At 50.7% G+C, this 24,189-nt stretch overlaps 1 pseudogene; it reads right to left on the bottom strand.

Moving 5' to 3' along the window:
- Positions 1–18,951: 18,951 nt before the first annotated feature.
- On the bottom strand, positions 18,952–22,667 carry LOC136508031 (respiratory burst oxidase homolog protein B-like; annotated as a pseudogene).
- Positions 22,668–24,189: the final 1,522 nt, after the last annotated feature.

The following is a 24,189-nucleotide window of genomic DNA, read 5'->3' as shown; positions in this document are numbered from 1 at the left end:
GCAGCCGTCAGATAGGCTTGTATTTCATCGCGAACTGCTTGGGTTTCTGGGTGTTGGGTAGCCGATTGCATTGTCGCCATGGCGACTGGCTACGTTGGCGCTTGGAGTCCTGAAGACCTGTTTGTCCCCACCCTGTCGAAAGCATCGTTGAGGTCACGTGGCTGGACCCTTATGCGTCGTGCCTCCTGGTCTGCTTCGGCTTCGATTTGTCGGCGATTAAACGGTCAATATTGCGTGCTTCGCGTGCAGTCCTTTCTTGTTCTGTTTCGCCAACTGCTGGCGGTTCGTCATTGCTGACAACATGGATCAAATCCCCTCGTCTTGGCGGGGAAAGACGGGAATTGTGAGAACCCCAGGGCGTGGTCTGGGATATCCAGATCGTATTTGACGCCTTCATCTTCGTGATGCTGAAGCTCGGTGTGGACAGATGCATTAGATGCGATGCCAGACGAGGAGGCTGGAGTTGCACCCTCTTAGGACTGTGTGGACGGATCCTTCTTGATAATCTCAATCGGATCATGTTGACGAAGTTGCGTGGCTTCGGCCGAGGTCGGTGCATAAAACACAGATCCAAGCGGCGTTGTAGGTTATACGCGTAGCTGGAGGCAGCTGTTTCGCAGGACCGTAGGGCTGGGACCTGGTGGTTCTCCGTCGAGGCTTCGTACTCGAGAGAGACGGAGACCCGTGCGAAGGCTGGCCGGCGATGAGAGAGCGCCCCTTCAGGAGTAGATATGACCACGAGATCTGTACCAAGTCTTGCAAGACGACTGGTCCGAGCTGGTCGGGGTAGATTGATTGTGGGGAGCGGTTACCTGCTCATTAGGTTGACTTTGAATCAGTACTTACCAGAGCTAGGGTTTTTCAGCGAGTTTGGTGCACGACCCGATCGATGGAGTCGAGCAGGTCGGTGTTGTAGATCTGCTTCCCCTTTGTACGCGTGGAACGCAGATGACGGGTTGTCGGCATGGGCTGAAGGTGATGCAGGCATGGTCGGAGCCAGATGTACCGTGGTCGGAGCCAGATCATCGTGGTCGGAGCCGTATCCGTCGTGGTCGAGCCGTATCCACTATGGTCGGAGCCGTATCCACGTGGTCGAAGCCGTAGCCGAGCAGGTGAAGCAGTGGTCGGCGCAAGACTGAATCCACGCCTCCTCCGGGGTCATCGCGATGAAGTCGTCGGAGCCGGTGGTCCAGGTGATCTGGCCAACGTGAACGTGAGGCCGTTCGGCGTAGCCCATGGAGCCAGAGATGATGACCATTTGTTTGCTTGGAGAAGCAGTACGCACACCCCCTACCTGGCGCGCCACTGTCAATGAAATAGGTCGGCAGTCTACCTAGGGGTATGCCAAGGTAGTAGATTGTCGACAGACAACTATGCGCAAGCCACAAACAAGATGGTGACGCAAGACAGACACGAGATTTTATCCAGGTTCGGCCGCCAAGAAGGCGTAATACCTACGTCCTGCGTCTGATTTGTATTGCTGTATGTCAATGAGAGATGTTTTTAGAGGGGTCCCCTGCCCGCCTTATATAGTCCGGGGGCAGGGTTACAGATCTGGAAACTAATCCTAGCCAGTTACAATTGCCATATGTGGCCGGATAAGGATTCCTATTCTAACCGACCAGGATCTTGCTTGATCGCCAAATCCGCCTTGACTCCTTGCCGGGACTCCGATCAGGTTGGCCGGGCCGCACGTCGTCTTTTGGTGGACCGGACCCACCGATCGGGCCGGCCCAAGCTTAGCCATAAGGGTATAGGGGTTAATACCCCCACAGCGTCGTCTAATCAACCTAAGCACTTTGCAAAGCACCTACGCTAATCACCTAATAAATCACTAAGCACTATGCAAGTGAAGATCACTAAAATGGTGTATCAACACTCTTGGTATGTTTTCCTTAGCTCCACTATTGCCAAATGGCTAGTTGGGGTCTATTCATAGCCCCACTGAGAAAGTAGCCGTTGGGGATGAAACCCAGCTTTTCTACTACTGATCGAAGCTTGATCACGTCCTGACCGGACACGTCCAGTCGTCCCAACCGTTGGAGCATGTGCATTGATCGGACTTGGTTCAGAGTGCGGTCATCATCGACCGAATGTGTCGGTCACGCTGGTGCCGCTCTGGAACCTCTCTGCACTCGATCGAACGCTACAGCTCGTGCGTCCGGTTCGTCCAGTATGCTGCGTCCGATCATGCTAAAAAACACTACAGTGATGATAAACAGTGTCACCGGTTGCGTCCGTCACTTCTTCGCTCAGCGTCCGATCATAGCTGTCGGCGCCTGCTATTGCCTGGCACCTGATCGAAGCGTCCGGTCACTGATACCAGGCTTGTTTCTTCGTAATCTTGTGTCCGGCTTGGTTCTAATCTTCGTGCTTGAACTTTGCTTGACCTTGTATGTCTTCTATGCATCTTCACATGTGAAAGCATCTAGGCCCTAGTTGGGTTTCAGTGATTAAGACAATACATGATTACTGTACTAACGTGTGTTTGTAGAGGCAATTAAGTTAGGTCACGGTAATGGAGATCGATTGGGCAATCAAGGTGGTCATGCCCCTACGATGGAAATCGTTTCGGTTTTCAAAGGATGGATGACAAGGTTAAGGATGGACTAGTTCTAAGTGTCGTTGGTATTGAAGAGACACTTAGAGTAGTTTAGGACTTTGTTTTTTCCTTTGGCCGTACTATTAAGGGGGCTATGGACGGGTAGCTTGACCTAGGTGAGTCGTGAGTTAGGTGTGGTGCACACTTGTTAAAACTAGCACTAGGTAGCTCCAAAACAGCCCTTAGATCCAATGGAGCAAACTTCATTCACATATGATTGAGAGTTGGAAGTGAATGGAGGGTCAAATACTGACGGACGCTAGCTCCCGGTGTGACCGGACGCTGGCGCAGAGTCCGGTCAGTTCATTTGACCAAGGTGAAATCATCTAGCGCGACCGGACGCTGAGAGGTGAAGTGACCGGACACTGAGGGCCAGCGTCCAGTCGACTCCAGTAAGGTTCCAGAGAGGGAAAATCACGATCGAACGCATGATCACACTTTAAACACTAGAGTTCGGGGTGTACTGACCGGAGCGTCCGGTCAACATGACCAGAGCATCCGGTCACCCCGCAGAGGCACATAACGGTTTGTTTTCAGCCCATGTTATAAATACCACCTCCATTCGTGTGTGGGGGTACTTTTGCTCATTCCAATAGCTAAGAAACACCTTAGAGAGTGCCAAGAAGGCAAGGTCCTAGTGAGGTGATTGAGATTTGAGAGATCCCAAAGAGAGCCCTCATTAGTGAGATCAAGAGTAGCAAAGTGTGCATACCTTTCTCATTAGGCTTGTCGTGGTCAAGTGAGAGTTCGTGCTTGTTACTCTTGGTGATCGCCATCATTTAGACGCTTGGTGGTGATTGGGAGCTTGGTGATCATCTGAAGAGCTTGTGGATGACCCAACTCAAGTTGTGAGTGGTTGTGGGTGATTCACCACGATGGGAGTATCAAAGAATCAACCCATAGAGGCACTTGATCCTTGCACAGATCAAGGGGGAGCTACACTCTTGCGCGGGTGCTCCAACGAGGACTAGTGGGGAGTGGGCGACTCTCTGATACCTCGGCAAAACATCACCGCGTTCCTCCTTCTTATTACTTTGAGCAATTACTTTGAGCATTTACTTTGAGCAATTCAATTCTTATCTTTACATTCATAGAATTACCATGCTAGAGTATTGGAACTTAGGTTGCAAGTCTTTTGTGCGGTAGTATTATTAGAACATTTTTCTAGGTACAAGGGGTTAATTGGGGCTAACCATAGGATTTAATTATTGCCAAAGAAATTTAGAATTCCAATTCACCCCCCTCTTGGGCATCTTGATCCTTTCAATTGGTATCAGGCCTCGTGCTCACGTATTTAGGCTTAACCACCTAGAGAAAGATGTCTCACAGGGATAGACCTCCTCCTATATTTGAGGGAGATGATTTTCCATATTGGAAAATCCGCTAGGAGGCGTATCTAGAAGCTCTAGATGTTGGAATACTTAGAGCCGCCTCACAAGGCTTTCCCAAAACCTCGGGATGCTACACACCTACAGGCGATGAGGTGAATTACGAGAAATGGAATACAAAGGCTAGAAAAACACCATATTTAGAGGCCTTTGTAAAGATTTGTGTTCAATCGGGTCACAAAGACCAATGCATTATGGTCAGACGTTTGTGCGCTCCATGAGGGAACGAAGAGTGAGCGTGAGAAACGCTATCATCTTGTCATGAAAAAGCTTAACTCTTTTGAAATGCTTCCTAAAGAATGTGCTAATGAATGTATTCACGTTTGAATGTTCTTGTAGAGGAAGTCAATGGGCTTGGACTCACTCAAATGCAACCATCCTGATGTTGTAAGAAAGATCTTGAGTGTCCTCCCATTGATGAATATGGGCATATTATGACCATGCTAATCAAGGTTGATCTTTTCCACCGCTAACACGACACATAAATCTTGGGAAAGATCAATGCTCATGAGATGTAATGCACATCACACCTCAAGATGGCTCATCCCTCTACAAGATAAGAAAAAGATTTAGCATTCAAAGCGAGCAAAAAAGGGCAGTAGGCTTGAGTATGAGAGCTCAAGTGATGATGAATTTGATGATGCAACCTTGCTCTCATGGTGAAGAAAACCACCAAGATGCTAAAGAAGCTCAACAAGAGTGGCATCAAGTTCGATGGCAATGAAGAAAGAAGAAGTTCTTCCAAGCTCTAGAGAAGCAAATTCTCCGAGATGGATTGCTACAATGGTGGAGAACTTGGTCATCTAGCTCACCAATGCACAAAGCCCAAGAAAGAAAGTTCAAGAACAAGAACAAGGGCAAGAAAGATGACTCAAGTGATGAAGATGAGAAGAAGAAGAAAAGACAAAGCCATACAAGAAGAGAGATGGCAAGAAGAAGGACTTCCACAAGAAAAGAGAGTGGGAAAGGCATACATCGTTGGTGATTGGCTCCACGGACATTGATTCATCTAGTGGATCATCATGATGATAGTGATAATGAGAAGGTGGCCACCATTGTTATTGACTCATCTCTTCACCGCCACCACCGTCTCATCCTCTACACACCTATGCCTTATGGCCAAGGTCAACGCAAGGTAGCAAATGATGATGATAGTAGTGGTGATGAACATGCTAGTAATGATGATAGCGATAGTGATGATGATGAATATGAATCACCTACTTATGAAGATCTTGAGATTGCTAAAATAATACACTAAGATCATTAAAGACTAGAGCTAAGAATGAAAGCGAGAGGCTACAAAAGATACACTTTTAGCAAATTGTGATATAGCAGAAAAAGGGCTAATGTTGAGCTTAGAAAAGCAACATGATTGCTATGTCATTCAAACTCAAGGAGCTCAAATCTTCTAAGAAAGAGCTTAAAGATAAACATGATAAACTTGAGTGGGTGCACAAAGAGCTCATCACTAGCCACAACAAGCTAAAGGAAGAATATACTACTCTTAAGATTAATCATGATAGTCTTGTCATTGCTCAAGAATTTTTATCCAATGAGCCACACGATGCTACTAACGATGTTGTTAAGATTGATATAGCTACATCATGTGATGATTTGATCATTGAGAGCATTGAGCAAAGTTCTAGTAGCAAGGGCAAGCAAGTGGTTGAGGCCGATGATTATGATGAGTTTGTCAAGCTCAAGAATGACAATGCAAAACTCAAGAAAGATCTTGAAGAGATCAAAAGCCACAACACTATTGTGCTAGAAACTCTTGATCATGATGGTGATTTGATTCTTGAGAATGAGAAGCTCAAAGAAGAAAACAAGGAGCTCAAGGAAGAAAGAACAATGATGCTCTTAAGGAAGAAAACAAGAAGCTTAAGTTAGAGAAAGAGCATCTCAAGATTGGATTGAGCAAGTTCAGAGGCAAGCATCTTCAAAGTGAGCTACTTATGAACACCATCATGAAGATGGATAGAAGTGGCATTGGGTACATTGGCAAACAAAGAGAAGAAGGCTCAAGCTCAACAACAACAACAAGTCCAAAGCCAAAGCCAAAGAGATGTTTTGAGTAGTGGACAAGAAGGCCCACTTTGCTCATGAGTGCCAACTCCACCACCACAACCCTTGCCCAAGCATGCTAGACCTTTTGCCTTCAATGCTCACTACATGCTTAGAAAGGATTCTAGTGGGAAAGATGAAAGTCATGTTCTTAGGACCTCCCAACAAGAATAGGCCTAAGAAAATTTGGGTAGCAAAGTCACTTGTTGAGAAGGTGAAGGGCCCTCAACAAGTTTGGGTTCCTAAAGCTTGATCTCTTGTGTGTAGGTGAACTACAAGACCGGTGGAAGTCATTGGTTATTGATAGTGGTTGCACACAACATATGACCGGTGATCCTCGTATGTTCACCTCACTAGATGAAGAAGTAGATGGACAAGAAAGAATCACATTTGGAGATAACTCAAAGGGCAAGGTTAAAGGATTGGGCAAAGTGGCAATATCAAATGATCATTCTATCTTCAAATGTGCTATATGTGCTTCATTGAGTTTCAACTTGCTATCCAGTTGGACAATTGTGTGATCTTGGCTTCCAATGCTTGTTTATCCGAGAAGGAGTTGTTGTATCTAAGAAGGATGATGAATCAAGTGATATTCAAAGGATTTAGATACAACAACCATTATCTAGTGGGACTTCACCTCTGAAAGGATAGCTAAACTTGAAGACCTTGCCTATTCACCAAAACAACACTTGGGTGGCTATGGCATAGAATACTTGCTCATGTTGGGATGAGCTCACTCAAGAAGCTAATGAAGAATGATTTGGTGAGAGTGTTGAAGGATGTGAAGCTTGAGAAGGACAAGCTTTGTAGTGCATGTCAAGCCGGCAAGCAAGTTGCAAATACTCATCCAACCAAAACTTTCATGTCAACCATAAGAGTGCTTAGAACTCCTTCACATGACTTATTTGGACCAACAATATACAAGAGTTTGGGAGGAAATCTTTATTGTCTTGTGATTGTTGATGACTATTCAAGGTATACATGGGTATTCTTTCTTCATGACAAATCCAAAGTTGCATCTTGCTTCAAGAAGTTTGCCAAGAGAGCCCAAAATGAATTTGAAGTGAAGCTCAAGAAGATAAGAAGTGACAACGACAAAGAATTTGACAAACACCCCAAAGCTCTATGGGCGGAAGCTATCAACACCGCATGCTATGCATCCAACCGCCTATTCCTTCAAAAGTTCCTTGGCAAGACACCTTATGAGTTGCTCAATGGGAAGAAGCCGGACGTCTCCTTCTTTAGGGCGTTTGGTTGCAAATGCTACATCTACAAGAAGCAGCAACACCTAGGGAAGTTTCAAAGACATTGTGATATTGGTTTTCTTGTTGGTTACTCATCAAAGTCCAAAGCATATAGAGTATTTAATCATGCCACCGGCTTGGTTGAAGAAACATATGAGTGGAATTTGATAATCTAACGGCTTCCAAGGAGCACATGAGAATCTTGATGATGTAGGTGATGAACCATTGAGGGAGGCTATGAAGAACATTTCGGTTGGAGACATGAAGCCTAAAGATGATGTTACAAGTAATTGATCCACCTTCTTCATCAAATGTGCCACAAGATGGTGATAAAAGATGGGAGAGTAGAAAATGAAAGACACTCATGTCTCCCATGATCAAATGGTGGTACAAGCACAAGATGTTGATGCTCCACAACCTCCTCCTCAAGTGGTCAATAGAAGAAATACACCTCTACTACAAGATCATCCACAATATCTCATCATAGGGAGTCCATCAAAGGGTGTAATGACTCGCTCACAAAAACTTGCTTCATTTATTGCTCATCACCCTTTTGTCTCTTGCTTTGAGCCTACTAAGGTAGAAGAACTCTTCAAGATCCGGATTGGATAAATGCCATGCATGAAGAGTTGAACAACTTCACCTCGCAATGAAGTTTGGACTCTTGAAGAGCGACCAAAAGGTGCAAGAGTCATTGGGAACAAAGTGGGTGTTCCACAACAAGTAAGATGATCAAGGATGTTGTGTGAGGAACAAGGCAAGACTAGTTGGCAAAGGGGTTCTCTCAAGTTGAAGGTTTGGATTTGGAGAGACCTTTGCACCCGGTTGCAAGACTAGAAGCCATCGTATCCTCCTTGCATATGCATCACATCATGAAATAAAACTTATATCAAATGGATGGAAAAGTGCATTTTAAATGGCTTTATTAATGAACTAGTCTATGTTGATCAACCTCCTCGGGTTGAAGACCCTAATATCCTAATCATGTTTATAGGTTGATCCAAGGCATTATATGGGCTTAAGCAAGCCCCAAGAGCTTGGTAATGAGGGCCTTTAGGGACTTCCTCATTGAGAAGGGCTTCTACCATTGGGAAGGATCGACATCACACTATTCACCAAGAAGCTTGATAGGGACATATCTTCATTTGTCAAGTGTATGTTGATGATATCATCTTTGGATCCATCAAATGAAGATTCTTGCAAAGAATTTGGTGAATTGATGTCGAAGGAGTTTGAGATGTTCAATGATTGGAGAGCTTACATTCTTTCTTGGTTTTCAAGTCAAGCAAATGAGAGAAGGGATTTTTCATCTCTCAAGAGAAATATACAAATGATCTTCTCAAGAGATTCAAGATGGATGAATGTAAGGCCAATCAAGACACCAATGCCAACTAATGGACATCTCAACCTAGATTGAGGGAGGTAACACGGTTGATCAAACTCTCTACCGCTCTATGATTGGTAGCTTGTTATATTTAACCGCATCTAGGCCCGACATCATGTTTAGTGTGTGTATGTGTGCTAGATTTCAAGCTAATCCTAAGGAAACTCATTTGATTGTCGTTAAAAGAATCCTTAGGTATCTTAAGCACACACCAAGATTAGCCTTTGGTATCCCAAAGGAGCTATATTTGAATTAGTTGGCTATTCCGATTCGGACTATGCCGGTTGCAAAGTTGATAGAAAAAGCACATCCGGATGATGCTATTGCTTGGTAGATCACTTGTGTCTTGGCCCTCCAAAAAACAAAATAGTGTGGCCTTGTCCACCGCCGAAGCGGAATACATTGCCGGGTGCTTGTTGTGTACAATACTTTATATGAAACAAACTTTGCTAGACTATGGTGTAGTTCTAGAAAAAGTACCTCTTTTGTGCGACAATGAAAGTGCGGTAAAACTTGCAAATAATCTGGTTCAACACTCTCGCACCAAGCACATAGATATCCGTCATCACTTTCTTAGAGATCATGTTGCAAAGAATGATATATCATTAGAAGGTGTAAGGACCGAGGATCAATTAGCGGATATCTTCACTAAACCGCTAGATGAGGCAACATTTTGTAGATTGCGGAATGAGCTCAATGTGCTTGATTTTAGCAACTTTACTAAAGATGAGCTTGTGTTGTCCCTTGCATTGCATTGTAATATACAACATGTTTAATATTTTATAATGCATATAGGGCTTGTCTAACATGGTTAAGATAACCGCTGGAAAGCGTGTGAAGAAGCTTAACCTTGGATCAAACTTGACAAGCAACTAGATTTACTTTCAAGTATTGCATTGCATATGCATGAATGTTGTTTTGTCGTTTATCTTCAATTGCCCTCTTATTGCCTATTTTCTTAAAAGAATTATAGCCTAAGGCAAAATATTTTTGAAAAACATGAGGGTTTGAGAGAGGTCACTCACATCAGTCCCAATTGGTGTTTATTTGAATCTTATTTGAGTTGGGACTTAATTGGGAACAGGCAGCACGAAGGACTTTGAAGATTTGCTGAAGAAAGAGTGACCGGACGCTGCACCGGACTCTAAAGTCTAGCAGTTCGGTCAGTTCACAGGAGGTGAACTACTATTGAGAAGAAGTGACCGGATGCTGAAACAGTGTTCTCCCAGCGTCCGGTCAGAAGGCGATCCAGCATCTGGTCGATCGAGGACGAAGGCATAAGCTTGCACCGGACTCTGGCTGCGTCCGGTCGATGTCCACCAGATGCGTCCGGTCACAATTCCAGTGGTTTTGGACCTTACTGGAATCGACCGGACGCTAGGTGGCAGCGTCCGGTCGCTGCCACCGGAGCGTCTGGTCAGTAGAAATCGTGTGGGACCCGGATTCTTTCTCCATTTCCTTTTCTACTCCGTGGGGGACCCCATATAACCGTACGACGCCTTGACCTTTTGTTCATCCACCGCGCCGACTTCACCGCATTTCTGCCCTAGCCACCGCAGCGCCACCGCGACCTCTAGAGCTCGAGCGCCGCCACAAGCCTTCACTGCCCAAGCCACCACGCTAGCCTCCCCGTGCCTCCACTACTCGTGCCGCCGTGTGCTTGTGCCCTAGCTACATCAGCACCACCGCACAGCCTTGTCCTCCTACGCTAGAGCCGCTGGAGCCACCGCGCCAGCTTCCCCGCACCTCCACTACCCGAGCCGCCACCAAGCTCCACGCCCATAGCAATCTAGCGCCACCGCCACGCCAGTGCTCGTGCCCTAGCATCGCCCTAATCAGCGTTGTTTCCAAGAGCTTTGCTGGTGCCCTAACCAAGCTGCTTCCCTCGCTGATTCATCGCAGAGCATTGTCGATCCAGCGCATCGCGAACCCTAGCCTCGCATTGCTGATCCGATGGTTCCCCAATTTGTTCCTCTTCTCATCGATTCATCGGTCCATCAGGTAGCAAGCCCTCGGTTCTAATTTCGTACCTAATTGCTTGCTTTCTTAGGGTTTTGTATCTTAAGATGAATAATTAAAATTATTGGTATATCCTATCTATTCTATCATGCAGCGAGTTGGTGCCGTTGAGGTCTCAGTGGCAGTTGTTAGTCAACTCGGGGCCAAGCTCACGAGTACGGATCGAGGCCAAGCCTCGGAAGTGACAGTTGACAGTTGTTTCTTGTCAGCGGCAGTTGGTCTTTTCAGATCCTTTAGATGGCTCGTGTCAAGAACACCAGAGGTGGTCCAGGTGATGAGGATCTAAGGCGTTCGCCTCGCTTGCCTGCAGATCCAAAAGGCAAGGCAACGAAGAAGGCTGCAACAAAGAAGCACAAGTACCCAGATACAGAGACAGCTAGAGCAGCCACAGTTGCAGAGGCCGTAGAGCATGCCGAGAGAGGAGGTGCTCGTAGTGGTGTTGTCATTGTAGACCAGCTTTCACCAGAAGCGAGGGCTACACTTGAGCAGATTGAGCGCCTTCATGGTGGTCCAGCTAGGACTCTCATGATTGGAGGACGACGTGTTGCCATTGATGAGGGTCAGCCTCAGGGGGAGTCACAGCAGCAGCCACAGACAGCAGAGCAGGCCGAGGAGATAGAGCAGGCACCTCAGCCACAACTTCGCCGCTCTGGTCGTACCCGTGCTCCAGTCACACCGAGGGCAGATACACAGCGGAGGGGTTCTCGTCCACCGCCTAGACCACAGGGTCCACCTCTAGTGACACACTTGGACTTGAGGGCCGCCACGGGCAAGCAGGTGTAGCAGCTCAGGTTTGTGGACTTTGAGCAGTGATTCCCGCCGAGGAGGGATGACAGAGCATCAGAGGGCTTCTACACATCACTCTAGGAGGATTTCTACAATGCATATCTTAATAGTGGTGCTATATTCAGATCTCAGAGGGTGTGCAACATTGAGTCTATTGTAGCAGTAGCCAGAGAGCACATTCACTAGTACCTATCTTACTTACCAGGGCTAATAGATTTACTTAGGGTGGACAGGCTTATATGTTCCATCTTGGGTTCGTCAGTTCTATGCTACTCTCTAGATTGACCCGTATCATAACTATATTCACTTTGCATTCAGAGGTAGAGATTACAGGCTGACGAGCACTAGGGTCAGGGAGATTCTCAGGCTTTAGGAGCAGCCTGTCAGGCTACATGAGGTTTGCTATGGACAGATAGCGCCTCCCAGACGCCCTCATGGCGATATGATACCTCCTACAGATCTAGTCCACCACTGCTTCAAGGAGCCTTTTGGCGAGGGGTCGAGCAGAACTCCCAGTGATCTCACTCCTACAGCTAGAGTGCTGGATGCCATTATGAGGAGGACCCTGATTCCGAGGATGGGGTATCACGAGGGCTTGACTCGCTTACAGCTATGGCTTCTCAACTCTCTAATGCAGCAGATAGTATTTGACATTTGGGATCTCCTTCTATCAGAGATGGAGGATACTATTGCTGAGGGGTTCAGAGGTCATCAACAGTTGCCCTATGCTCACTGGATTACATTTCTTATTCACAGGGCAGTTATAGTGAGGCCGCCTGAGATGCTAGCTGAGTATAGTGGTGCTACTACCGAGTTCCCTACTTACAACCTAACTCAGATGATCCACCATAGTACACCATAGGCACCTAGCCAGTCGCTGCCGTCGTCTGGAGGTGCCAGAGACTGCAGCCCAGCAGGATGACATTATTAGGGGTATTGCAGCTACAGAGGAGGAGGAGCTTGCTCAGCAGGAGGGGATGATCGAGAGCGACCCCAGTGACAGCTCAGACGAGGACTACCGCGACATTCCTCAGATGCCTGCACATCGACATGATCATAAGGCCGGCAGCTCTAGCTCAGCTCCACCTGCACCGCAGACAGACCCCACTCTTCTTGCCAAAGTTGAGCGGATGAGGTAGGATCATGCTCGCCAGGCACAGGAGACAGCTGCTATGTTTGCACAGTTTCAGACTCGGCAGGACGAGTTCCAGTGACAGCAGCTAGCTATTCAGTAGCAGATGTAGGCTCTACAGTAGCAGCAGCAGGCCATGCATCAGCAGTAGATCCTCATGTAGCAGCAACTACTTGGATTTATGCAGCATGTTGTGATAGCTATTGGGGCTCCACCGCCATAGCCTTCGCCCTAGCTTGGTCAGACTGCCACCACTTTTATGACTCTAGCATTACAGCCTAGTGGGCTTTAGAGTCAGGGATAGCCACCAGCATAGTTTGCTTCATCTACAGAGTAGGTGTCCTAGTATTTTGCTTCGCTAGTGCTAGCCCTGCAGTTCACACCTTTTTAGATAGGCTTCACACCGGCTGGGGCGTCCTCGCTGCTAGTGCTAGAGACTATAGTGTCCAGGAGCCTTGATGCTTCCTTCAGTGAGTTGATAGGGCAGCCTACTCCTCCATACTTACATGTCCCAGGTCCTTCTACAGTTGCACCTATCACCGGGACTACAGAGACGCTCCCTTCCTCAGTGGCATCATCAGAGCCGGCTGCTTCAGTCATACCAACACAGCCTACAGTAGCTCCAGTTCCTGATTCGACCCAGACTGCTTCAGCATCGCTTCTAGCTACAGAGGGTCAGATAGCTCAGAGCTCAGGATTAGATGATGATGGCACCTAGTTCTAGCTCACTCCTCGTACCTCAGTGCCCTGGCTCGTCCGCTGCAGCCCCGCCGACCGACCCTTAGGTTTTGGTGTTTGACGCCAAAGGGGGAGAGGGTTCGAGTATGTTAGACTTAGGGGGAGCGACATATCTAGGGGGAGCTTAGTTTAGTTATTAGCTTATCTATTTACATTTGGAGTTTTTATGTGTGATACACTATTATCCATTCGTTGTGTGTTTACATTTATGCATTAAACTATATTTATGTGATAGTGATATCTACGTGATCGTGATATATGACATGTGTGCTCTCTACTTTGAATTATTTATATGTCATATCACTTGTGCTATGCTCATTTGCCTTTGCTTCCACGTTTTACTCCGATGCAAATGAGCTTCATTACTTGTACTCATGCTTATTTCATATCTTTTGAGTATATCATGTTGGCTTGGGTCATATAAGCTTGCCTAACACTTTTGTTCTTATTGCCAAAAGCTTATATGAACCAAGCATGTTAAAAACCTCATCTCTTTCACATACTCGAGGTAGTATTGTCATCAATCACCAAAAAGGGGGAGATTGAAAGCATCTAGGCCCCTAGTTGGGTTTCAGTGATTAATGACAATACGTGATTACTGTGACTAACGTGTGTTTTGCAGAGGCAATTAAGTTAGGTCACGGTAATGGAGATCGATTGGGCAATCAAGGTGGTCATGCCCCTACGATGGAAATCATTTTGGTTTTCAAAGGATGGACGACAAGGTTAAGGATGGACTAGTTCTAAGTGTCGTTTGGTGTTGAAGAGACACTTAGAGTAGTTTAGGACTTTGTTTTTTCCTTTGGCCATACTATTAAGGGGGGTATGGATGGGTAGCTTGACCTAGGTGAGTCTAGTGAGTTAGGTGTGGTGCACACTTGTTAAAACTAGAACTAGGTAGCTCCAAAACGGCCCTTAGATCCAATGGAACAAACTTCATTCACATATGATCGAGAGTTGGAAGTGAATGGAGAGTCAAATACTGACCGAATGCTGGCTCCGGTGTGACTAGACGCTGGCGCAGAGTCCGGTTAGTTCATTTGACCAAGGTGAAATCGTCTGGCACGACCGGACGCTGAGAGGTGAAGTGACTAGGACGCTGAGGGCCAGCGTCCGGTCGACTCCAGTAAGGTTCCAGAGAGGGAAAATCATGACCGAACGCATCTGATCACACTTTAAACACTGGAGTTCGGGGTGTACTGACCGGAGCGTCCGGTCAACATGACCGGGGCATCCGGTCACCCCGCAGAGGCACATAACGGTTTGTTTTTTAGCCCATGTTATAAATACCACCTCCATTCAGTGTGTGGGGGTACTTTTGCTCATTCCAACAGTTGAGAAACACCTTAGAGAGTGCCAAGAAGAGCAAGGTCCTAGTGAGGTGATTGAGATTTGAGAATCCCAAAGAGAGCCCTCATTAGTGAGATCAAGAGTAGCAAAGTGTGCATCCACCTTTCTCATTAGGCTTGTCGTGGTCAAGTGAGAGTTCGTGCTTGTTACTCTTGGTGATCGCCATCACCTAGACGGCTTGGTGGTGATTGGGAGCTTGGTGATCATCCAAAGAGCTTGTGGATGACCCAACTCAAGTTGTGAGCGGTTGTGGGTGATTCACCGTGATGGAGTGTCGAAGAATCAACCCATAGAGAGCACTTGATCCTTGCGCGGATCAACGGGGAGCTACACCCTTGCGCGGGTGCTCCAACGAGGACTAGTGGGGAGTGGCGACTCTCCGATACCTCGGCAAAACATCGCCACGTTCCTCCTTCTCTATTTACTTTGAGCACTTACTTTGAGCATTTACTTTGAGCAATTCAATTCTTGTCTTTACATTCATAGAATTGCCATGCTAGAGTAGGATTGGAACTTAGGTTGCAAGTCTTTTTTCGGTAGAACAATTAGAAACACTTTCTAGGCACAAGGGGTTAATTGGGCTAACCATAGAATTTAATTATTACAAAGAAATTTAGAATTAGCCCAATTCACCCCCCCTCTTGGGCATCTTGATCCTTTCAACATGTCTTTCTTGAGGTGTTGATCATCGGATCATCACGTCGCTTTCGTCCAAGTCACGTTTTACATCCTATTGAACTACAAAACAAACACTTGCAAATTCATTAGTCCAATTTGGTTGTGTTGGTCATCAAACACTAAAATCCAAAGTAAATGGGCCTAGGGTCCATTTTCCTTACAACCCTGACGTGAAGGGCACTCCTTTCGAGCTGGCGCACTTGAGCCATGATCTCGACGGCATGAGCCGCGAGCGAGCTAGTCCCCTCCGACCGCACCCCCTGAAGGTCATCGCAAACCACTCCGAGGGCGGCACTCAGGATACCGAGCTTGTCACTCTCCACCTATAGATTCCTCCTCACCTTGGCGAGGTCCACGGTTAGCCCGGTAGAAACCTCTCAGCCTCCAGCTTTTGGGTTATCGCACTTTCGAGCTCAGTTTGGAGGGAGCCGACCTTCTATTGCGCATTGTCGTGCTCTTGGCAGGCCTAGTCGCGCTCTTAGAAAGCCTGGTCGTGCTCCTCATGAGCCGCACCATGTTCCGAGCGGAGCCTCTCTGCGGTTTGGAGCAGCTTGTCCCGCTCCTTACATAGCTGAGCGACCGCAGCGGCATCTAGGCTCACCCTCTTCTCCAGGGCCATGAGCTTCTCCTTGGCCCCCAGCTTTAGATTCCTTTCCTTCTCAACCTCACCTAGAAGGTCAAGGATCCACTGGCGGGTCTCGTCGTCCCTCTGGAGCAGCTCATCTTGCTCCTTCCTAACCCTGGCGGCTTCTTCGTCATCCTTCCATGACCTCGCCGATAGGGCCTCAAATGCCTTCTCAGCCTCGTCAGCATCTCAACGGGCCTCGGCCACTCAGCGACTGAAGATTGGCCTGCCTCCTCGGCGAGGGGAGTCAGCTCGGGCACCCTCTGCTGGGCGAACAATAAACTGAGCGGTCACCTCCCCGCATAGTTGTGACTCCTCGACGAGGCGGTCCTAGGTCTCCTTCAGTTGACGAAGGAACCGAGACTTCCCCGACTGCGAGCTATGAGGGACTATAGGAAGACGATGATCAAGATACAAAAAATAGAAAAAAGAAGATAAAGGCAAGAAGCAGGATGAAGCAATACCCTGATCGGAGGGAATGATGACATCGCGCAATGTGCCCGAGGCGTGGTTCAGGGCCTCGAGCATGGACGTGATCCCTATGTCGGGGCTCTCCCACTCCATGCTCTCGGCGGCATCGTCAAGGGTGAAGAGCATCAATGCTGGACCCTATGGATTCGTCCACCAAAGCAGGGGCTAGCCCCCCACGGGTGAACCACTGCCCACCGAAGTTAGGGCGAGGGATGACTCCCCACCAGGCTCCAAGCGCCGCCTGACCCCTCTCGACATGACGTCCTCGACAGGGCGCCCCCTCTAGCGACAGAAGGGATCAGCGGCATGGACGCCAACCTCTCAACCAGCACCACAACTCCCGAGGACCCCTCGGTCATGTCCCCCTTCAGGCCGACCCACGCTAGGCACCTGTTGCTTGGACCGTCGATAGCACGGGTCACGCTGGTGCCTCAGGCACCGCTGTGGTTATGCCCAGCTATGACCCATCTATCATGGCCGCCGTCACCTCCATCGGCATCGGTAGGGTCACGACCGGCTGCGCCGCGCCCGCCGTGGTCGATAGCCCCATCCGTCCCACCGTCGGCAGCTGTATCACGGCCGTCACCGGCTACTCCGCGACCTCCAAAGGCGCCCCTTGAGCGAACGTGGTCACACTGGCGCCGCTCTCGCCCAAAATAGGCGCGACACCAGCTGACAGCTGCCGCCTCAATTGGAGGGCGACGCTCTTCTTCGGCGCCAGCGCCAAAGGATTACGCTGCCTACCGACGCTGCAAGGCACGAAAAGCATAAGTCACGATAAAATCTAACCAAAACAAAAAAAATAGAGGAACCAATAGCTCACCTCAGCGCCATCGGGAGGTAGATGCATTTGGGGGTGACCCCCCCGACCCTCGCTCCGCCTTGTCGGAACGAGGCCGTTTTGAGCCCACCCCCTGCTCTTGGGCAGAGGGGCCCGCTCCACTTGGCTCTTGAGGCGCGACGACAGAGCCACCCGCCTCTGTTGGCTCCTAGGGCAGGCCGACGGCATGTCCCACCTCCGGTGGCTCCCTAGATGTACCATCCCCTCCGTGGAACAGGAAGGATCCCGACGCCTGCAAGGATGAACTGATACCTATCAGCACATCCTCGTTCTCTAGGTTGTCCCACTCGATATCGTTGGCTACCTCGTCATCGTCACCATCGTCATCATCGTCATCGTTGTTTGTGTCCTCCCCCCGTTCCCGCGCCTGTAGCTTCCGCTGCTTCTTCCTCTTCCTATCCTCCTTCGCCTTCCTCAGCCACTCGCCCTTGGCGCGATTCGTCGTCCTCACGGCCGAATCCTCTGACAGTGGCGCCGGGTGATCCATGAGAATGAGATCCCTCGGCTGATCCCGCCCCTCTCAAAGTTAGTCTCAAGGGGTCAGGAAATCGATTGAAGAAAAGGAAGAAGAAAAGGGGACTTATGAAGACGATGTAGCCTGACTCCGGCAACATCGGAGGATGCCCCGGCACCGAGTAGATGAAGTCGAGAGTGGCACCCGTGTCGTCTCACAAAGGCTCCATCGCCTCCTTGATGTGTTGCGCGATCTCAAAGTTGGGAAGCGTGCCTTCGGCGAGCGCCGTTCCATCGAATGACGCCTTGGGCGCCATCGCATATAGCGGAAGCACGCACATCATCAATGGCGCCACCCTCCTTGCATGGTAAGCCCCAATGACGCCTAACCCCTTCAGGTCGTTCTCCTTCAAGATGTGGATGGCAGGCGATGTGCTCTCGGATCTTCTTCTTGTCCTTCTTCGGGACGTCCCACTTCCTCCACTGCTCTGAGGCCTCTTCGATCAGGCGCCCGGTGAACTCTAGCAGAGGGACGGCGGCATCGTTCTTGAGGTAGAACCACTGCGAGTGCCACCCCTTGTTGGACGTTGATAGCCGCATGGACGGGTACTCGCCGACCCAATTGTTTCGAAGTTGGATGCCGGCGCACTCCATCGGCATGTGCAGCTCCTGCTTGCCGCTCTTTTCCCTCTTCTTCTGGAGGATGACAGTGAAGATGTGCCTCCACAAGTTGAAGTGGGGGCTGATCCCCAGGAATCTCTCGCACAGGGCGACGAACGCCGCCATGTGCTGAATCTCGTTGGGATTGAGATGCTGCAGCTCGATCTTGTAGTAGTGTAGCAGCCCCCGAAGAAATTTGTGGGCAGGGGTCGCGAACCCACGCTCGTGGAAGTGGGCGAACGACACCACATAGTCGTCGGGCGGCGACGGCAAATCCTCCTCACCGGGCAGCAGCGACTCCTCGACCGAGGTTCGCACGCGGAGAAGACCGCGATGGATGAGACCCTCTATGCGCTGGAAGGTGATCTCAGAACAACATCACAGTTCCATTGGAGGTGGGGGCGGATGGTAACGGGCTCAACGGCGGCGAAGATGCGGAGGCAGGAAATCTAAGCGATGGCGGCGGCGGCATGGCTACGGAGGCAAGGATGCAACGTATGGAACCCGGGGGGGCTAACCCTTTGGTTTTATAGAGGCGACGGGCGCGAGGAAACCAACCACCCACCTAAATCCTATCCATTTCCAAAATGCAAAAGAAAAACAAAAGCTGCTTAATTACTTATCTATATACGTTAAGCACTTTTGTCCTACCCTAAAACACACCAGCAATATACCCAATAACTTGCTTCAATTCACGAATGGTGGAACTCATGGGGTGGTGATGCAATGCAGCTGCGTGATGAACCGTTCGTTCATCAGAAGTTCTCCTTGTGGAAGACGAACTTGGTGGTGGTCTTGTGCGAGAAGTCCTGCGACAGCCGCCGGAGCTCCGGCGTGACCTTCTGGTCGCCGCAGTAGAAGACGCCGACGCGCTGGCCCTGGTGGTTGCAGGCCACCCGCTTGAAGACGTCCCGCCAGTTGGGCCGCGCGAAGTGCGTGCGCACGCGGGTCCCGGACACCACGTCGACGCCGCTCTTGGCGTGGTGCAGCGCCTGCAGCATCACCAGCAGCGCCGACCGCGCGTCCCCTTCCTCGTACACGCTGGTGCAGTGGTTGTGCAGCTCCACCACGTCGCCGCGGGCGTCGCGCTCCGCCACCTCGTTCATCACGCCGCGGAACCACTCGAAGGACCCCTCCTCCCGCGTGCACCAGTAGAAGTACACGCGCCGCGTCATGAACTCAGCCGCTGGCGACGACGATGCCGGCTGCTCTTCGTCGGCGTTGGCGGCGGAGATGTTGTTGAGCACGTCCTTGACGATGCTGATGAGCGGGGTGGCACCGATGCCGAGACCGATCAGGAGGAGCACGTCGTACTTGCGGTAGTCCTGCGCGGGCGCGCCGTAGGGCCCGTCGATCAGCAGCTTCGGGAGCTTGCCGGACGCCGACGCTGTGGAGGACGCGAAGTCGGCCCGCAGGAGGCCGCTCTGCCCGGCGGCGGGCGGCCGGCAGACCTGCGCGAACAGCGCCCTGAAGCTGGTCGTCCAGTCGCCGCGGCACCTGATGTGCATGCTCAGGTAGTCGTCGCCAGGCGCCGAGGTGATGGTGAACGGGTGCCTGCAGTGCAGCCACGAATAAATTAAGCAACAGATCGATCAACATCCATGGCGAGCGATCACGGTCGCCGACGCCGGGCCGGCAGTATAATGACGGAGGCGGCGGCTTACCACTCGAACGGCGAGACCTCGCCGCAGTTGACGTAGATGTACTGCCCGCTCTTGTAGCTGAACCCGTGCGGCTTGCTCATGTGAATGGCGATGACATTTCCGGGGTACAGGGCGACCTTCTCGATCCTCACGGTGGTGAGGCCATGGGACCTCAGCGCCCGGAGAAGCCGCTCGCCGGCGTAGAGCAGGATGGGGATGGCGAGGTACATCCATGTCTGAATTTGCATCATTTCAAGCGACAGATTTTGTCAGGACAAACCACACACGAACATGATGTTGTCGAAGAGAGAATCCAACAAACAATGCATTGAACTGAAAACTTGATCTGAAACAAAAAAATCCTCACCGTCTGCTTGTACCACGTCCGGTTGATGTAGAGGCAGACGCCGTGGACGACGAAGGCGACGTAGACGATGACGAAGAGGTGGTGCGAGTACCAGAACATGTTGAAGCCGCTGAGCCGGCGCAACGGGTTGCCCTCGCTGAGCTTTCCCCGGCGGAACCACGGGTGCGCCAGCGTGTAGGCGATGGCCATGAGCACGACCATGATGACGCCCGTGACGCCCTCGACGCCCTTCACGAACCACCAGTAGTCCGGGATCCGGCGCTGGCCGAAGTAGGCCTTCATGGGCTCGTACGCGGCGGCGCTGGCGTGCAGCAGCCTTGGGAAGTCGCACGTGAGGTGCGTCACGGCGTGCAGCGCGACGCCGACGGCCACGCCCCCCGCGACCACCTTGTGGAAGTTGATGTTGTCGTTGAACGGGACGGCGGCGCCGAGCCTGGTCCGGGACCGGAGCCAGGTGATGGTGTTCCGGCAGACCGGGAGCAGGATGAGCGCCATATTGAACTTGGTGGTCTCGGCGCCGCCCTTGGCGACGCAGACGCAGTAGCCCATCACGCCGAACGTCGGGTGGCGACGGTACGCGGCGAACTTCCAGGCGAAGAGCGCCGCGTTGATGGCCAGCCACAGCGCCATCACCCACACGCGCTTCCAGTTGTCCTCCAGGAAGTAGAGGACGCCCCTGGCGGCGCGCCGGAGCGCGCTGTCGTCGCGCGCCGGCGCCAGCCTCTGGCTGATCAGCTGGCTGATGTTGGAGCTCTGCGTCACCAGCCTCGTCGTCGGCGCCTGCGACGCCGGCTGCAGCAGCAGCGACTCCAGGTTGGCGATCTGTTTCCATGTGTTTGTTTCGTTGGTTGATTCAGAGGTCAATGTCAAGCTGATGCAGAATTCAGAGGGCAAGTAGAGCAAGAGGATGAACCTCGATGTAGCCGAGGTTGTCGGGATCGAGCTCCTCCATGATCAGTGCGGTGTACTCGTCGACGCGCTCCAGGATCTTGGACAGCTTGTTGGCAGAGGCGGTCAGAGTGAGGACCTGATGGTGCAAGGAATTCAGAAAGTTTAGATTGTTGATCCATTGAGCTATCAATAAGTGACAAAATGTCTGTAACCATTGATCTGTTTCATCGACTAGTTTCATTACCTCTTTGAGCTCCTCTTCAGTTATCTGGCCATCGGCATTCTTGTCAACCCTGCAACAAGTTGACAATCAAGCAAGTTTAGACATGGAGTACAGACTTTCTGAAAGTCGTATTAGAAATTCAGAATGCACTTTGCTCCTAGTACAGGATTAAACCCATGACATACATGTCAAAGAAGGTCTGAAGCTTGGCATCGAATCCTGGATCAGAGAGCTGCTCCCAGAACTCCCGGACCTGATCCTTGGTGAGTACCATGGCTGTGATCCCCCTTCGCCGTGCAAGGGCGTCGAAGATCTGTGCTGCAAACTCCTCTGATCCAACCATCCCTGCAGTGCAGCATTAGGTGGACACACAAGAACATTTCATTCAGTATGGGCAGCTGTAACATTGATATTAACCGACAGAAAATCAGACAAGTTCAGAGTTTTTGTTTCCTCTTGTACCAAACCAAATGGTTTTAGAGTAGAGGGACAGAGAGATGCAAGAAAGAAGAGTGGCAAGGAGGTGGCGCTCACCGATGCACTGGCCGAAGCGTGAGCGGAGCAGGAAGTCCGTCGACAGGCGAGGCGGTGGAATCGCTTCTCCACCTCGGTCCATCCCTCCGTGACGGCGGCCTGGTTGAGGAACTGGAGGCCCCTGAGCGCGCTGGCGGCGCCGGTGACGACGCTCCTGTCCAGCGACTTGGGGCGGTCGGGGTCGCGGCGGAGCAGCGCCGAGAGCGGCACCGCGGCGCGTTTCCCCGACGCGATGCGGCCGAGGTGCGCCCGCGCGGCCCTGAGCTTGGACGACAGGCTCCCGGAGGCCGATGAGGTGGGTGGGTGGTCCAGGAGCGCGGCGGCGTCCTGCGCGTCGCCCAAGACGACACCGCCGCCGCCGCCAAGGACGACGTCCTTGATGGCGCGGACGGCGACGTCGCCGCCGCCGTCGTCGCGGACGTCGAGCGTGACCTCGACGTACTCGTCCTCGTCCTTGAACCGCGTGCTCCGGCGGCTGCCGCTCTTGCCGTCCGTGGACGGGCTCTTGAACGCCTGTGGGCGGCGGTGGCGGTGGCCCTGCGCCGCCGCCGCTCTCGGGGTTGCCCGACGACATGGCAATGAGTGGGAGTTCCTGCAGAGCATTCCGACGGCGAGAAACGTCAGCGCGCCCCGTCGTCAAGATCGCAACATGGTGTGATAACAGAAAATTTGTAAAACTAGCATGCTCTCTCTCCTCCTCGGATGAGATATGGCAGTGCTATTGCCGTTTTGTCCCAAAAAAAAAGGGACTCGATATGAAGACCTCTTTTAGTAGGAAAAAGAAACGCTCGCATAAAGCTCTTGCTCGTACATGCAAAATCTATGACTATGATGTTACTGTCAAATTGAATGAAACACTCTAGGAAAATCTACATGCATGCAGGGTGCAGGGAAAGGGGACGCGAAAGCGAAAGCGAAACGGCGAGGCAGGCACTCACCTTGCGCAGTGGGATTTGAGGCCGGCCCGGATGGAGGTGGCAAGACGTACAGGACGTGTTCCAGATCCGGAGGATGCAGAGCTTCAACTTGAACAAGGCATGCAGTGGAACAGAGAAAATTGAAGGAGAATGCTGTGTGCTAGCTCCGACTGCTGAGAGACGCGGATTGTGGAGGCTATATATATATATAGGTAGGCAATGCAATGCAGCAGGCCTCGAATTGGTTAGCAGTAGGACGAGGACTGGATCGACATGGATACTGGTGTTGTGGGTTGGGTGAGGGAGAGACAGCAAAGCAAACAGAGCATGCATGATGATTGAAGGCCCGGCGGCGGTGAATACAGGGGGCGGCCCCAAGGTTAGAGCTTCAAATCCGGCAGCCGGGTCCGAGACTCCTCCTTGCTGAGTTCCTGTATTAGGTGGAGGCCAGGCCACAGGAGGGAAAACCGGTGAAGCCGCTCTGCCGGTTTTAGGAGTACTAGGACTGTAGTATATTCCATTCGGCTGTCGTAGCCTCTCTAGTTATTATTTATTTGTTTGCACGTCCTCTCTTCCTGTGTTTGCCGCGTGTGTGTGTGATGAGCACGTCCTGATCCTGGCACAACACTTGCAACAGTGCCTTCTGAGTCCAGACAGTCCTGTGCGATTTTAGATTCGTTGCAAAACCAAGGAGCTGAGTAGCAGCAGTAGTATGTTTGGCGAGGCCTTGTGGGTTGTGTTCCGCGTCAACCCTTTTTGTCTTTGAAGCCGACGGATGGACTGGACGGACGGTCTATGTGACGATCTTTCTGGTTCCATGCATGATTCCATTCCATCATATCGGTGCTCAACTCATGCGAGAAAACGAAATCTCGAGATTTGTTTCGAACGTACGTACAAACTCTCCAACGTGCTCGTCGCCATCACCGCTAGCTGTTAAAGTTTACCAACCTATATCGCTTGGGCTACCTACTAAGCTCCCAAAAGTTTATCAGCAACATGCCAAATACTATAATAATAACTCTACGTGGAAGTGGCATGCATACAAAAACAAAGGCTGGGATGGGAAACCGGGTCTGTCCCCCTGTTTCTGAAATCTGAAAGCCGTCCACCCTGGGGCCCTGCCCTGGGATGGGAAAACGCCCGTGCCGACGCCACGCCTTGTCGTGCGTGCACATG

Source organism: Miscanthus floridulus, chromosome 15 (genome assembly GCF_019320115.1).
Source record: "Miscanthus floridulus cultivar M001 chromosome 15, ASM1932011v1, whole genome shotgun sequence".
Lineage (NCBI taxonomy): Eukaryota > Viridiplantae > Streptophyta > Magnoliopsida > Poales > Poaceae > Miscanthus > Miscanthus floridulus.
This window is presented reverse-complemented; position numbering and strand designations above follow the sequence as displayed.